Genomic DNA, 14,347 nt, shown 5'->3' on the forward strand with positions numbered 1-14,347 from the left:
TATCTAGCGACTGGCTGTCCTAGGAGCCCTTGGATAGTGACAGATCTGGAGGACAGTTGTCCAGGACAGGAGAGTAAGACTGAGAAGGCCGTGCCAGTGTCCAGGAGACAGTTAACCTCATGGACCTCAATGGTCAATCATACCCGGGGCTCTGTGAGGGTGATGTCATGGGCTGGCGCTTGCCCTAGGCACCCTCAGTCCTGCCGCTGGATCATCTGATTAGTGGCTTCTGACTCAGAAGAACTTCGTCCCCTGGGGCGGTGGGCCTTCCAGTGATTCCCTTGACATAAGGGGCATGGCCGAGGGGGCTGCTTATTTCTACTTGGACAATCTTTTGTAAAGTGTCCTTGTAGACCACACTGGAAGCAAGCTTATTAGGCATTCAATTTGCCCCGTTTTTCCCTTTTCCAGAGCCTCCAAAGTCCACTTGCCTGAGGGCCATGACTAAAGCAGTGACCTTTGTTTTTTTTTTTTTTTTAAATCCTGTTTGTCCTGTTCTGCCTCCTATTCCTGATCTCTATTATAAAACACTGAGGTTGCCAAGTTCAATAGGGTTTCTAAGTTTTGCTCCAGGTCTAAGGTGGATTTTGAATTTTTTTTCTAATGTCTTCAGCTGACTCAGTGATAAACTTATCCTTTAAGATTAGTTGGCCTTCAATAGAGTCAGGTGACAGAGAGGTATGCTTTCTCACTGCCTCCCTTAATCTCTCCAGAAAGGCAGTAGGATTTTCTTCCTTTCCCTGTGTTATAGTGGACATCACTGAATAATTCATAGGTTTCTTCCTAGTTTTCCTTAGTCCTTCTGGCACGCGAGTTAGCAAATGTCTGCAGCACCAATCTCCATGTACTGATTCTGTGTTCCAGTGAGGGCCTACACTGGAAACTGCCTGCTGGCCTGTGGGGAATCATTCTCTTTCCTCTGTTGTCATCCTATCATTGACCTGACTGAGATACCAGAGATCGCAAAACTCTTGGGCTACAGTTATGGTGGCACTTCTCTCATTTGGGGTTAGTTTACGATTTAGCAGTAACAATATATCTCTCCATGTCAGATCAAAGGATTGTCCTAAACCTTGTAAAACATCGAAGTAGCCATCAGGGTTATCTGAGAATTTATCTAGGTCTATTTTAATTTGCTTTAAGTCTGAGAGAGTAAAATGTACATGCACTCTGGCTGGGCTGAATTCTCCTTCTCCCACTGCTTGGAGGGGGCATAATCGGGGAATATTGGCACTCTTTGGTTCATTGTTCACCCCTTTGTCTATCTCCTTTTGGATTGTTTGAGTTGAAGGGAGGTCCTTATTAGTTGGGGAAGGAATCGGGGACACTGGGGTAGGGAGGTAGACTCTAAGGGCTTCCTGTAGGGCATAAATCACACTTTTTACATAATTTCGAGTTGTCTCTTAATGAAAATAAAGTTTGTACATATGGCACTTCACTCCATTTGCCTTCTTTTCTGCCAAAGAGGTCTAACTGTCAGATGGTGTTATAATTTATACTTCCTTCAGGAGGCCAGGTTTCTCCCTCCCCCTTGAAGAGGATATCGTGGCCAGGTGGTACTGCAGAAGAATATAAGTCATTTCTTTCTTAGCGTCTGAGGGTCAAATTGGTCCCAGTTCTCCAGAATATATCTTAGGGGGCATTTTTGCCTTGGGGGGAATGCTTCCCATCACTTTGGATGTCCCTTCATGGTCTCCAAATGTTACCAGGGGGTCTTTGCTCCCAGAGCTCCCAAGATGGTGGCGGGCCACTTCCAAGACAGTGGTAAGCCTCACGTTCTCTGACCTGGGGTTCTTGGCCTCACGGATTCCAAGGAATGGAATCTTGGGCCATGCAGTGAGTGTTACAGCTCTATTAGAAGCTGTGGGTCACAGAAGAGAACCGTGGAACCCCATGACTAGTGTTCAGCTCTATTAGGATGAACCTGGGCACTTAGCCATGCAGGAACAATGGCAAGCCTTTAGCCTGATCAGGAGCATCAATGGGCGCCTTGCTGGATCAAGAACAGCGCACACGTTGCTGGATCTGGAGGGATGGAAGTCAGTGGCAGGTCTGTGATGGCAGCAAACAACAGTGGTGAATGGCAAATGAAAGCTCAGTTCAAGCCATAACAAATATGGACCAAAAGAGAGTGCAGTTGCAAGATTTAATAGTGAAAACAGAGCTCCCATACAAAGGGAGGGGACCCAAAGATGGTAGCCCTACCTAAACTTACAAAGAAAAAAAAGAAAAGATCTAAATAGGCACAATCAGAAATGACAAGGATGATACTACAACTAATCCAACAGAAATACAAAAGATCCTCAGAGACTATTATAAACAGCTCTGTGCATACAAACTTGAAAGTCTAGAAGAAATGGATAAACTCTTGGACACATATAACCTTCCAAAATTGAATCAAGAAGACACTAAAACAAAAAAACCTACCACCTGAAAAAAGTCCTGGACCAGACTGATTCACTGCCAAATTTTACCAAATGTACAAAGAAGAGTTAGTACCAATTCTCCTGAAACTATTCCAAAAATATTGAGGAGGAGAGATTCCTTTGTAACTCATTTGATGAAGCCATCATCACCTTGATACCAAAATCTGGCAAAAATAAAGAAGACAACTGCAGACTAATATTTGTGATGAACACAGATGCAAAAATTCTCAACAAAATAATAGCAAACCAAATCCAGCAGCAGATCAAAAAGTTAATTCACTATGACCAAGTAGTCTTTATTCCTGGGATGCAAAGTTGGTTCAACATATGCAAATCAATAAAGGTGATTTACCACATAAAAATAATTAAAAACAAAGACCATGTGATTTATCTCAATAGACACAGAAGAATATTTCAGGAAAATTTGGCATCCTTTCATGATAAAGTCTCTTGACTAACTAGGCATCAATGGAACATACCTCAAAGTAATAAGAGCCATTTACGAAAAACATTTAGGCAATGTCATTCTGAACAAGCAAAAGCTGGGAGCATCCCCCTTAAGAACTGAATAAAACAGGGATGCCCACTCTCATCACTCCTATTGAACATAGTAATGAAAGTTCTAGCCAGATAAATAAGGCAAGAAAAAGAAATAAAAAGCATCCCAATAGGAAAAAAAGCCAAGTTATCTCTCTTCACTGATGATATGATTCTATATCATAAAACACTAAAAACTCCACCAAAAGGCTCCTAGAACTGATACACTATTTCCATAAAGTTTCAGGATAGAAAAATCAATGTATAAAAATAAGTAGCATTTCTATACACCAATAATGTTGAACCCAAGAGTCAAATCAAGAATATAATCCCATTTACAATAGCCACACATACAAAAATATCTAAGAACACATTTAGCCGAGGAGGTGAAAGATCTCTATGAGGGGAAATACAAAACACTGCTGAAAGAAATAATTGATAACACAAACAAATGGAAATACACCCCATGCTCATGGATTGGAAGAATCAATGTTGCTGAAATGGCCATTTTGCCCAAAGCAATCTACTGATTCAATGCTAATACTATCAAACTACTAACATCATTTTTCATAGAATCAGAAAAAACTATTCTAAAATTCATATGGGACCAAATAGAGCCCAAATAGCCAAAGCAATCCTAAGCAAAAAGAATGAAGCTGGAGGCATCACATTACCTTACTTCATACTATACCATAAGGCTTCAGTAGCCAAAACATAATGATGCTGGTACAAAAGCAGACATGTAGAGCAATGGAACAGAATACAGAACCCAGAAATAAAACTGCACACTACAACCATCTAATCTTTGAAAAAACTGACAAATGTAAGCAATGGGGAAATGTCCCCCTATTTAATAAATGCTGGGATAACTGGATAGCCATATGCCAAACAATGAAACTGGACCCCTACCTTTCACTATATAAAAAAACTAACTGAAGATGGATGAAAGATTTAAATGTAAGTTATCAAACTACAAAAATCCCACAAGAAAACCTAGCAAATACCATTCTGGAAATCAGCCTAGGTAAAGAATTTATGGCTAAGAACTTAACAGCAATTGCAACAAAAACAAACATTGACAAGTGAGACCCAATTAAACTAAAGAGCTTCTGCACAGCAAAAGAAACAATCAGCACAATAAACAGATATTCTACAGAGTAGGAGAAATTATTCACAAAATACACATCCAACAAAGGTCTAATATGCAGAACCTTTGAGAAACTTAAACAAATCAATAAGCAAAAAACAACCCCATAAAAAAGTGGGCAAAGGACATGAACAGACACTTCTCAAAATAAAACATACAAGTGGCCTACAAACATTAAAAAAATGCTCGACATCACTAATCATTAGGGAAATGCATATCAAAACCACAATAGGATACCATCTCACACCAGTCAGAATGGCCATTATTAAAAAGCTTAATAGATGCTGGTGAGGCCGCAGAGAAAAGGGAACACTTACACACTGTTGCTGAGAATGTAAATTAATTCAGCCACTATAGAAAGCAGTTTGGAGATTCCTCAAAGAACTTAAAACACAATTACTATTAGAACCAGCAATTCCATTACTGGGTGTATACCCAAAGGAAAATAAATCATTCTGCTAAAAACACACACGCACTTACTTGTGTATTCATTGCAGCACTATTCACAATAGTAAAGACAGAGAATTAACCTAGCTGTCCAGCTGTAGTGGATTGTATAACGAAAATATGGTATATATACACCATGAAATACTACACAGCCATAAAAAAAGAACCATATCATATCCTTTGCAGGAATATGGATGGACCTGGAGGGCATAATCCTAAGCAATGTAATGCAGAAAAACAGAAAGCCGAATATAGTATGGTCTCATTTATCAGTGGGAGCTAAACATTGGGTACATGTGGATAGAAAGATAGACACTGGGAAGTACTAGAGCAGGGAGGAAGGGGAGCAAGGGCTGAAAAACTACCTATTGGGTCCTATATTTAGTACCTGGGTGAGGAATCAATCATATCCAAACCTCAGCAACATCCAATATACTAATGTAACAAACCTACACATGTACCCCCTGAATCTGAAGTAAAAGTTGAAATTTTAAAAAGAAAATATAATAATAAAAAATAAAACGAAAGATTTTTCATTAATAAAAAGTGAATGAAAGATTAACTTTGAAAAAATAAAGTCATTGTGTAAAAATGATTTTCTAAGTTTTACTTTTTAAATGTGGATTTAATGTATTAAGTATTCAGTAAAAGGAATAATTACATTGAACCAAAAGGACTCCTGATATGTAATTATAAAACAATTTTTTTTTTTTTTTGTCTTTCACTATTTCTTTAAATCTATTTTATAGGGCTAGTTCTTTTCTTGCCCCTGTTGAGAATGAGGGCATGTTCATGGTTCTTCTGGATAGTTGCTTCGAGTTCAGACAAGGTCTCTAGATTTATTTATTTATTTTTTTAAAATTATTTTTATTATTATTTTTTATTATACTTTAAGTTCTAGGGTACATGTGCATAACGTGCAGGTTTGTTACATACGTATACTTGTGCCATGTTGGTGTGCTGCACCCATCAACTCGTCAGCACCCATCAACTCGTTATTTACATCAGGTATAACTCCCAATGCAATTCCTCCGCCTCCCCCTCCGCCCTCCCCATGATAGGCCCTGGTGTGTGATGTTCCCCTTCCTGAGTCAAAGTGATCTCATTTTTCAGTTCCCACCTATGAGTGAGAATATGTGGTGTTTGGTTTTCTGTTCTTGTGATAGTTTGCTGAGAATGATGGTTTCCAGCTGCATCCATGTCCCTACAAAGGACACAAACTCATCCTTTATATGACTGCATAGTATTCCATGGTGTATATGTGCCACATTTTCTTCATCCAGTCTGTCACTGATGGACATTTGGGTTGATTCCAAGTCTTTGCTATTGTGAATAGTGCCACAATAAACATACGTGTGCATGTGTCTTTATAGCAGCATGATTTATAATCCTTTGGGTATATACCCAGTAATGGGATGGCTGGGTCATATGGTACTTCTAGTTCTAGATCCTTGAGTAATCGCCATACTGTTTTCCATAATGGTTGAACTAGTTTACAATCCCACCAACAGTGTAAACGTGTTCCTATTTCTCCACATCCTCTCCAGCACCTGTTGTTTCCTGACTTTTGAATGATTGCCATTCTGACTGGTGTGAGATGGTATCTCATTGTGGTTTTGATTTGCATTTCTCTGATGGCCAGTGATGATGAGCATTTTTTCATGTGTCTGTTGGCTGTATGAATGTCTTCTTTTGAGAAATGTCTGTTCATATCCTTTGCCCACTTTTTGATGAGGTTGTTTGTTTTTTTCTTGTAAATTTGTTTGTTTTTTGTAGGTTCTGGATATTAGCCCTTTGTCTGATGAGTAGATTGCAAACATTTTCTCCCATTCTGTAGGTTGCCTGTTCACTCTGATGGTAGTTTCTTTTGCTGTGCAGAAGCTGTTTAGTTTAATTAGATCCCATTTGTCAATTTTGGCTTTTGTTGCCTTTGCTTTTGGTGTTTTAGACATGAAGTCCTTGTCCATGCCTATGTCCTGAATGGTATTACCTAGGTTTTATTCTAGGGTTTTCATGGTATTAGGTCTAACATTTAAGTCTCTAATCCATCGTGAATTAATTTTCGTATAAGGAGTAAGGAAAGGATCCAGTTTCAGCTTTCTACTTATGGCTAGCCAATTTTCCCAGCACCATGTATTAAATAGGGAATCCTTTCCCCATTTCTTGTTTCTCTCAGGTTTGTCAAAGATCAGATGGCTGTAGATGTGTGGTATTATTTCTGAGGACTCTGTTCTGTTCCATTGGTCTATATCTCTGTTTTGGTACCAGTACCATGCTGTTTTGGTTACTGTAGCCTTGTAGTATAGTTTGAAGTCAGGTAGCTTGATGCCTCCAGCTTTGTTCTTTTGACTTAGGATTGTCTTGGAGATGCAGGCTCTTTTTTGGTTCCATATGAACTTTAAAGCAGTTTTTTCCAATTCTGTGAAGAAAGTCATTGGTAACTTGATGGGGATGGCATTGAATCTATAAATTACCTTGGGCAGTATGGCCATTTTCACAATATTGATTCTTCCTATCCATGAGCATGGTATGTTCTTCCATTTGTTTGTGTCCTCTTTTATTTCACTGAGCAGTGGTTTGTAGTTCTCCTTGAAGAGGTCCTTTACATCCCTTGTAAGTTGGATTCCTAGGTATTTTATTCTCTTTGAAGCAATTGTGAATGGAAGTTCATTCCTGATTTGGCTCTCTGTTTGTCTGTTACTGGTGTATAAGAATGCTTGGATTTTTGCACATTAATTTTGTATCCTGGATTTGAATGTTGGCCTGCCCTACTAGGTTGGGGAAGTTCTCCTGGATGATATCCTGAAGAGTGTTTTCCAACTTGGTTCCATTTTCCCCCTCACTTTCAGGCACCCCAATCAGACGTAGATTTGGTCTATTTACATAATCCCATACTTCTTGAAGGCTTTGTTCATTTCTTTTTCTTCTTTTTTCTTTAGATTTCTCTTCTTACTTCATTTCATTCATTTGATCCTCAGTCACTGATACTCTTTCTTCCAGTTGATCGATTCAATTACTGAAGCTTGTGCATTTGTCACTTATTTCTCGTGTCATGGTTTTCATCTCTGTCCATTCGTTTATGGCCTTCTCTGCATTAATTATTCTGGTTATCAATTCTTCTACTCTTTTTTTCAAGCTTTTTAGTTTCTTTGCACTGGGTACATAATTCCTCCTTTAGCTCTGAGAAGTTTGATGGACTGAAGGCTTCTTCTCTCATCTCGTCAAAGTCATTCTCCGTCCAGCTTTGATCCGTTGCTGGCGATGAACTGCATTCCTTTGGAGGGGGACATGTGCTCTTATTTTTTGAATTTCCAGCTTTTCTGCCCTGCTTTTTCCCCATCTTTATGGTTTTATCTGCCTCTGGTCTTTGATGATGGTGACGTACTGATAGGGTTTTGGTGTGGGTGTCCTTCCTGTTTGTTAGTTTTCCTTCTAACAGTCAGGACTGTCAGCTGTAGGTCTGTTGGAGATTGCTTGAGGTCCACTCCAGACCCTGTTTGCCTGGGTGTCAGCAGCAGAGGCTGCAGAAGATAGAATATTGCTGAACAGCGAATGTACCTGTCTGATTCTTGCTTTGGAAGCTTCCTCTCATGGGTGTACTCCACCATGTGAGGTGTGTGGTGTCAGTCTGCCCCTAGTGGAGGATGTCTCCCAGTTAGGCTACTCAGCGGTCAGGGACCCACTTGAGCAGGCAGTCTGTCTGTTCTCAGATCTCAACCTCCGTGTTGGGAGATCCACTGCTCTCTTCAAAGCTGTCAGACAGAGTTGCTTGCGTCTGCAGAGGTTTCTGCTGCTTTTGTTGTTGTTGTTGTTTAGCTGTGCCCTGTCCCCAGAGGTGGAGTCTACAGAGACTGGCAGGCCTCCTTGAGCTGCTGTGAGCTCCACCCAGTTCGATCTTCCCAGGGCTTTGTTTACCTACTTAAGCCTCAGCAATGGCGGGCACCCCTCCCGCAGCCTTGCTGCTGCCTTGCGGTTAGATTGCAGACTGCTGTGTTAGCAATGAGGGAGGCTCCGTGGGCATGGGACCCTCCCGGCCAGGTGTGGGATATAATCTCCTGGTGTGCCCGTTTGCTTAATGCTCAGTATTGGGGTGGGAGTTACCCGATTTTCCAGGTGTTGTTTAATGCGCAGTATTGGGGTGGGAGTTACCCGATTTTCCAGGTGTTGTGTGTCTCTGTTCCCCTGGCTAGGAAAAGGGATTCCCTTCCCCCTTGCGCTTCCCAGGTGAGGTGATGCCTCGCCCTGCTTCAGCTCTCGCTGGTCGGGCTGCAACAGCTGACCAGCACCAATTGTCTGGCACTCCCCAGTGAGATGAACCCAGTACCTCAGTTGATAATGGAGAAATCACCTGTCTTCTGTGCCCCCGGCGCTGGGAGCTGGAGACTGGAGCTGTTACTATTTGGCTATCTTGCTCTGCCCCCGAGGTCTCTAGTTAATATTAAAATATTCAGCCCCATGTACTAATCAAAACTCTTTTTTTTTTTTTTTGAACAGAGTCTCACTCTGTTGCCCAGGCTGGAGTGCAGTGGTGAGATCTCAGCTCACTGCAAGCTCCGCCTCCTGGATTTAAGCAATTCTCCTGCCTCACTCAGCTTCCCAAGTAGCTGGGATTACAAGCATGTGCCACCATGCCAGGCTAAGGCCCAGCTAATTTTTGTAGTTTTGATAGAGATGGGGGTTTCACCATGTTGCCCAGGGTGGTCTTGAATGCCTGACCTCAGGTGATTCTCCCACTTTGGCCTCAGAAAGTGCTGGGATTACAGGCACGAGCCACCATGCTGGTCCCAAAACTCTAAATATAAAGCTGAGATTTCTACCTATTCTTACCTTGAGCCTGCTGCAGGCAGGAATCCTACCGTTGGGAAAATACGTGGTTGCTTACCTCCCTAGCTCTCCTATTTCCTATCTTCATCCCCTTGTCTTGATCTGGTTTTTGACCACTTCGTAATTAGAGTGTAGTCAGAGAAAGAAGGATGGAGAGTTTTTAATTGACTGATGCTATCATTAGCTGGTACCATGCTGTCTGGGACTGTAAGGAGATTAGATTCCTTCTCTGTTAAGGGTACTTTAGAAGCCGTCCCTTCTCTCAGCTTTGGAGGACATCTTACCTGAAGGTTTTTTGACCCTAGCGAGTGCATCGCTAGTTTGGATAACTTCTCACTCTTTTCTTGGGCCTTTAACATTTCTTGATACCTTCAAATTCTCCCTGTTTAGTCAACTGCCATGTGGTTCTCTTGGGCAGGACGTCTCTGCACTAGGTCTTCTGTGTGAGTCTCCCATCTGGTCCATGGAAAGTATTTATGCATTTTCTACTCCAACTGAATCCGGATTTGTAAGCCAATCCCAATTCTTTTGCTTCATTGTCAATAGCAAGCTACCTTCTCTCTCATCCTTTTGATTTCTTACATGTGAGTCAGACAGTTGTCTACTGTGCAACTGTGTCTCTAAACATCAAGGGACACATATTAAGCTCTCCAGGTGGTCTTGTTAACCACTCTTACAAGATTCATGGTGAGAGGAGGTAGCTACTCCCCTAACCTTCCCCTTGGGAGGGATAGGTGGCACTCAGGCACAGTTCTTCCCAAAGAAATCTTCCACTCCAACATCTCTTTAGATACTGAACTCTTGAGCCATTTAAATTCTTCTAGTGGATTTGTGGTTAAAAGATATGTAACCAGCATCCAGAACTTCCTTTTTCAATTCTGTATATAGTCTAGTGACTCCTTTTGAATACAACATCTGTTATATTATTATATATTATATTATGTTATTTTCCTTGGCCAAACTTCTATTTTAATATGTAGTAATATAAAGTACAAGTTTAGTGAGTTCCCTATGCCATACACAAAATCTTCTCTTTATCAGAGACTCCCACAACATTTGTAAATATCTGAGATAAGGGACTCGTTAAACAAAAGACAGATTATAAATATCTGTCAATAGCTACATAAAGTGGGTGGACCTCTTAATGAAAACTACAGTTAATATTTTGGTGCTCAGGAGAACATAGAGCAAATTAGCAGCTATACTTAGTGAATGATGCTTGAATAAGATTTTTTTCCTAATTTTCCATTACCATGATCTTTTATGTTTCCAATTAAGTTATTAGTGCTGGGAGATCAAGATAAAGCTACTTAGGAGCTTTTCAATGGTGGGGGGATCATGGGTCTTTGTTGTTAATTAACAGCACAGGAGTATTCCTGTTTCCTTAGGTCTGTAATGGAAATTTCTGCTTGAAGTCTTAGCACCTTTACTATTAGAAAGGAACCATGAGGTACCAGGTGATGTTTTCTCAATTTTCAAAGGCATTGATGAGTACCAAGTAGATTTTTTTCCTTGAAATGATTTTAACTTGATATTTAATATCTTTATTTTGGAATCACCTTGCTTTTTTAAATTAAACATGAAGAATTCTAGACCACACCCCATATAAATATGATTCAGTAGAACTGTGAGAGGCCCCAGTTGTCAACATTTTTTTTAAAATTTATTTATTATTATTATACTTTAAGTTGTAGGGTACATGTGCACAACGTGCAGGTTTGTTACATATGTATACTTGTGCCATGTTGGTGTGCTGCACCCATCAACTCGTCATTTACATCAGGTATAACTCCCAATGCAATCCCTCCCCCCTCCGCCCTCCCCATGATAGGCCCCGGTCTGTGATGTTCCCCACCCCGAGTCCAAGTGATCTCATTGTTCAGTTCCCACCTATGAGTGAGAACATGCGGTGTTTGGTTTTCTGTTCTTGTGATAGTTTGCTAAGAATGATGGTTTCTGGCTGCATCCATGTCCCTACAAAGGACACAAACTCATCCTTTTTTATGGCTGCATAGTATTCCATGGTGTATATGTGCCACATTTTCTTAATCCAATCTGTCACTGATGGACATTTGGGTTGATTCCAAGTCTTTGCTATTGTGAATAGTGCTGCAATAAACATACGTGTGCATGTGTCTTTATAGCAGCATAATTTATAATCCTTTGGGTATATACCCAGTAATGGGATGGCTGGGTCATATGGTACATCTAGTTCTAGATCCTTGAGGAATCGCCATACTGTTTTCCATAATGGTTGAACTAGTTTACAATTCCACCAACAGTGTAAACGTGTTCCTATTTCTCCACATCCTCTCCAGCACCTGTTGTTTCCTGACTTTTGAATGATCGCCATTCTAACTGGTGTGAGATGGTATCTCATTGTGGTTTTGATTTGCATTTCTCTGATGGCCAGTGATGATGAGCATTTTTTCATGTGTCTGTTGGCTGTATGAATGTCTTCTTTTGAGAAATGTCTGTTCATATCCTTTGCCCACTTTTTAATGGGGTTGTTTGTTTTTTTCTTGTAAATTTGTTTGAGTTCTTTGTAGGTTCTGGATATTAGCCCTTTGTCAGATGAGTAGATTGCAAAAATTTTCTCCCATTCTGTAGGTTGCCTGTTCACTCTGATGGTAGTTTCTTTTGCTGTGCAGAAGCTCTTTAGTTTAATGAGATCCCATTTGTCAATTTTGGCTTTTGCTGCTGTTGCTTTTGGTGTTTTAGACATGAAGTCTTTGCCCATGCCTATGTCCTGAATGGTACTACCTAGGTTTTCCTCTAGGATTTTTATGGTATTAGGTCTAACATTTAAGTCTCTAATCCATCTTGAATTAATTTTCATATAAGGAGTAAGGAAAGGATCCAGTTTCAGCTTTCTACTTATGGCTAGCCAATTTTCCCAGCACCATTTATTAAATAGGGAATCCTTTCCCCATTTCTTGTTTCTCTCAGGTTTGTCAAAGATCAGATGGCTGTAGATGTGTGGTATTATTTCTGAGGACTCTGTTCTGTTCCATTGGTCTATATCTCTGAATATAAGGACTGCAGATGATGTAAAGTACACACTTTGACACAGGTTTTTTTCTTTCTTTAAAGATATCAAGGCTGGGCACAGTGGCTCACACCTGTAATCCCAGCAATTTGAGAGGCTGAGGTGGGAGGATCACTTGAGGCCAGGAGTTTGAGACCAGTTTGGGGAACAAAGTGAGACCCCCATCTCTACAAAAAATAAAAAATATTATCACATTCTTTATTTATTTTTTCCATGTAATATATAATTTTGTCACCTAGAGTCATCATGTTGTACATTAGATTCCTGGAACTATTCTTTCTATCTGGCTTTCTTGCCTTAGCAAAATGTCTTCCAGGCTCATCCATGTTGTGGCAAATGGCAAGATCTTATTCATTTTTAGGGCTAGATAATATTCCATTGTATATAGGTACCAGAGTTTATTCATTTTCTCTGTCGTCTGACACTTAGGTTGTTTCCGTATCTTGGCTATGTGAATAATGCTGCAATGAACATGAGAGTGTAGATTTCTTCCCAAGGTGGTGATTTCATTTCCGCTGGATATATATCTGAAAAAGGGATTGTGGGTCATATAGTAGTTCTAATTTTAATTTCTTTAGAAATCTCCATACTGTTTTCCATAATGGCTGTACCAATCTGTATTTTTCACCCACAACATACAAGAGTTCCCTTTTCTCTACACCCTTGCCAACATTTGTTATCTCTTGACTTTTTGATAATAGCCATCCTAACAAGTTTGAGACGGTGTGTTATAGTCGTTCTGATACGCATTTTCCTAATGTTTAATGATGTTAAGCAACTTTTCATTACACCTGAGCATTGGGAAAGAAGTCGGGAGACAGCCACACAAATACATTCTTTTATCTTTACTTCTTGAGTCGACTACTTCCAGGGACAGTTTCTCCTTGCATTGTGTTCGAAGAAGGGCCCCTTCTAAGTAGCCAGGTCTCTTGGACATGCTGCATTCTCTTCACTCTACGCCTTGCTCTTTGTGATGTTAGATAGTGCACAAAGCCTCCTTCCATTGCATTGATGTATATCTTTTCTTTCTTTCCTTGCTTCCCTTTTTCTCATTCTTGCTGCCCTTGCTTTGCACCTTCTAAGTAGAGCATCATTACTTTAATCTTTGGCTCTGGCTCCATTTTCTAGGGAACTCAAGCTAAAATGTGTGGGAATTATAATAGCTTCTGTCTTTACAGTGGATTATAGGCTTTTCACAGCACTTAGGGTGTTTCCTGATTTATAGTCCACATTAAGTAAAGTCAAAACTTTTGAATGTCTATGTTTGCCTTTGAATAGGCAAAAAATTATATAGGGATAAATGTAATGCACATATCATATATAAATCTAACATAAAATATATATAATTATGTAATTTATTTCTAGGCATAAAACACACAGAAATATTTAATTTATTGATTGTCATTAGTTGTAATGAGGAAACAGTATTCCCTAAATGGGAAATATAATCAGGTCCTTTATTTCTGTATCAAGATTTAATTTCCAATGAGTGGTTCTACTATATTCCTGAGCTGTCCGCCTGCTGCTTCTAGCACTGCAGAAAGAAACAGGTAGTGACAGCAGTTGCTCTTTTTTTTTTTCCTCTTGATTGAAATCTCACATAAAATGTTCTCCTTTTGTATCAGAAATAAGGGCAATTGAGCAACTAACAAGTTTTAAACCTATTTTTTCTCCTTAAATACAACTTTGATGCTTTTAGAATTGCAACTGATGGACCTAAGAGACAATAGCAGCTTTCACAAGAATAACTTATTTTTTGTGGGAACCCTGGAGCATAAGAAATCACATGAACTTTTATTTCAAATAAGGTAATTTTTAGGCATAGGGTTAATGGCTGGGAGAGGAGTAATTTTGCATTGTAGCATTTACATTGAACCTAATATGTGGCTACAAGAACACAGTTCTGAACTACACCAT

The 14,347-nt window shown here is 39.9% G+C and overlaps 1 pseudogene; it reads right to left on the minus strand.

Annotated features, from left to right (window-relative positions):
• Positions 1 to 575: 575 nt before the first annotated feature.
• Positions 576 to 13,367, minus strand: LOC140709593 (uncharacterized; annotated as a pseudogene).
• Between the last annotated feature and the right edge of the window lie 980 nt (positions 13,368 to 14,347).

This window comes from Chlorocebus sabaeus, chromosome 21, assembly GCF_047675955.1.
Source record: "Chlorocebus sabaeus isolate Y175 chromosome 21, mChlSab1.0.hap1, whole genome shotgun sequence".
In the NCBI taxonomy this organism is placed as follows: domain Eukaryota; kingdom Metazoa; phylum Chordata; class Mammalia; order Primates; family Cercopithecidae; genus Chlorocebus; species Chlorocebus sabaeus.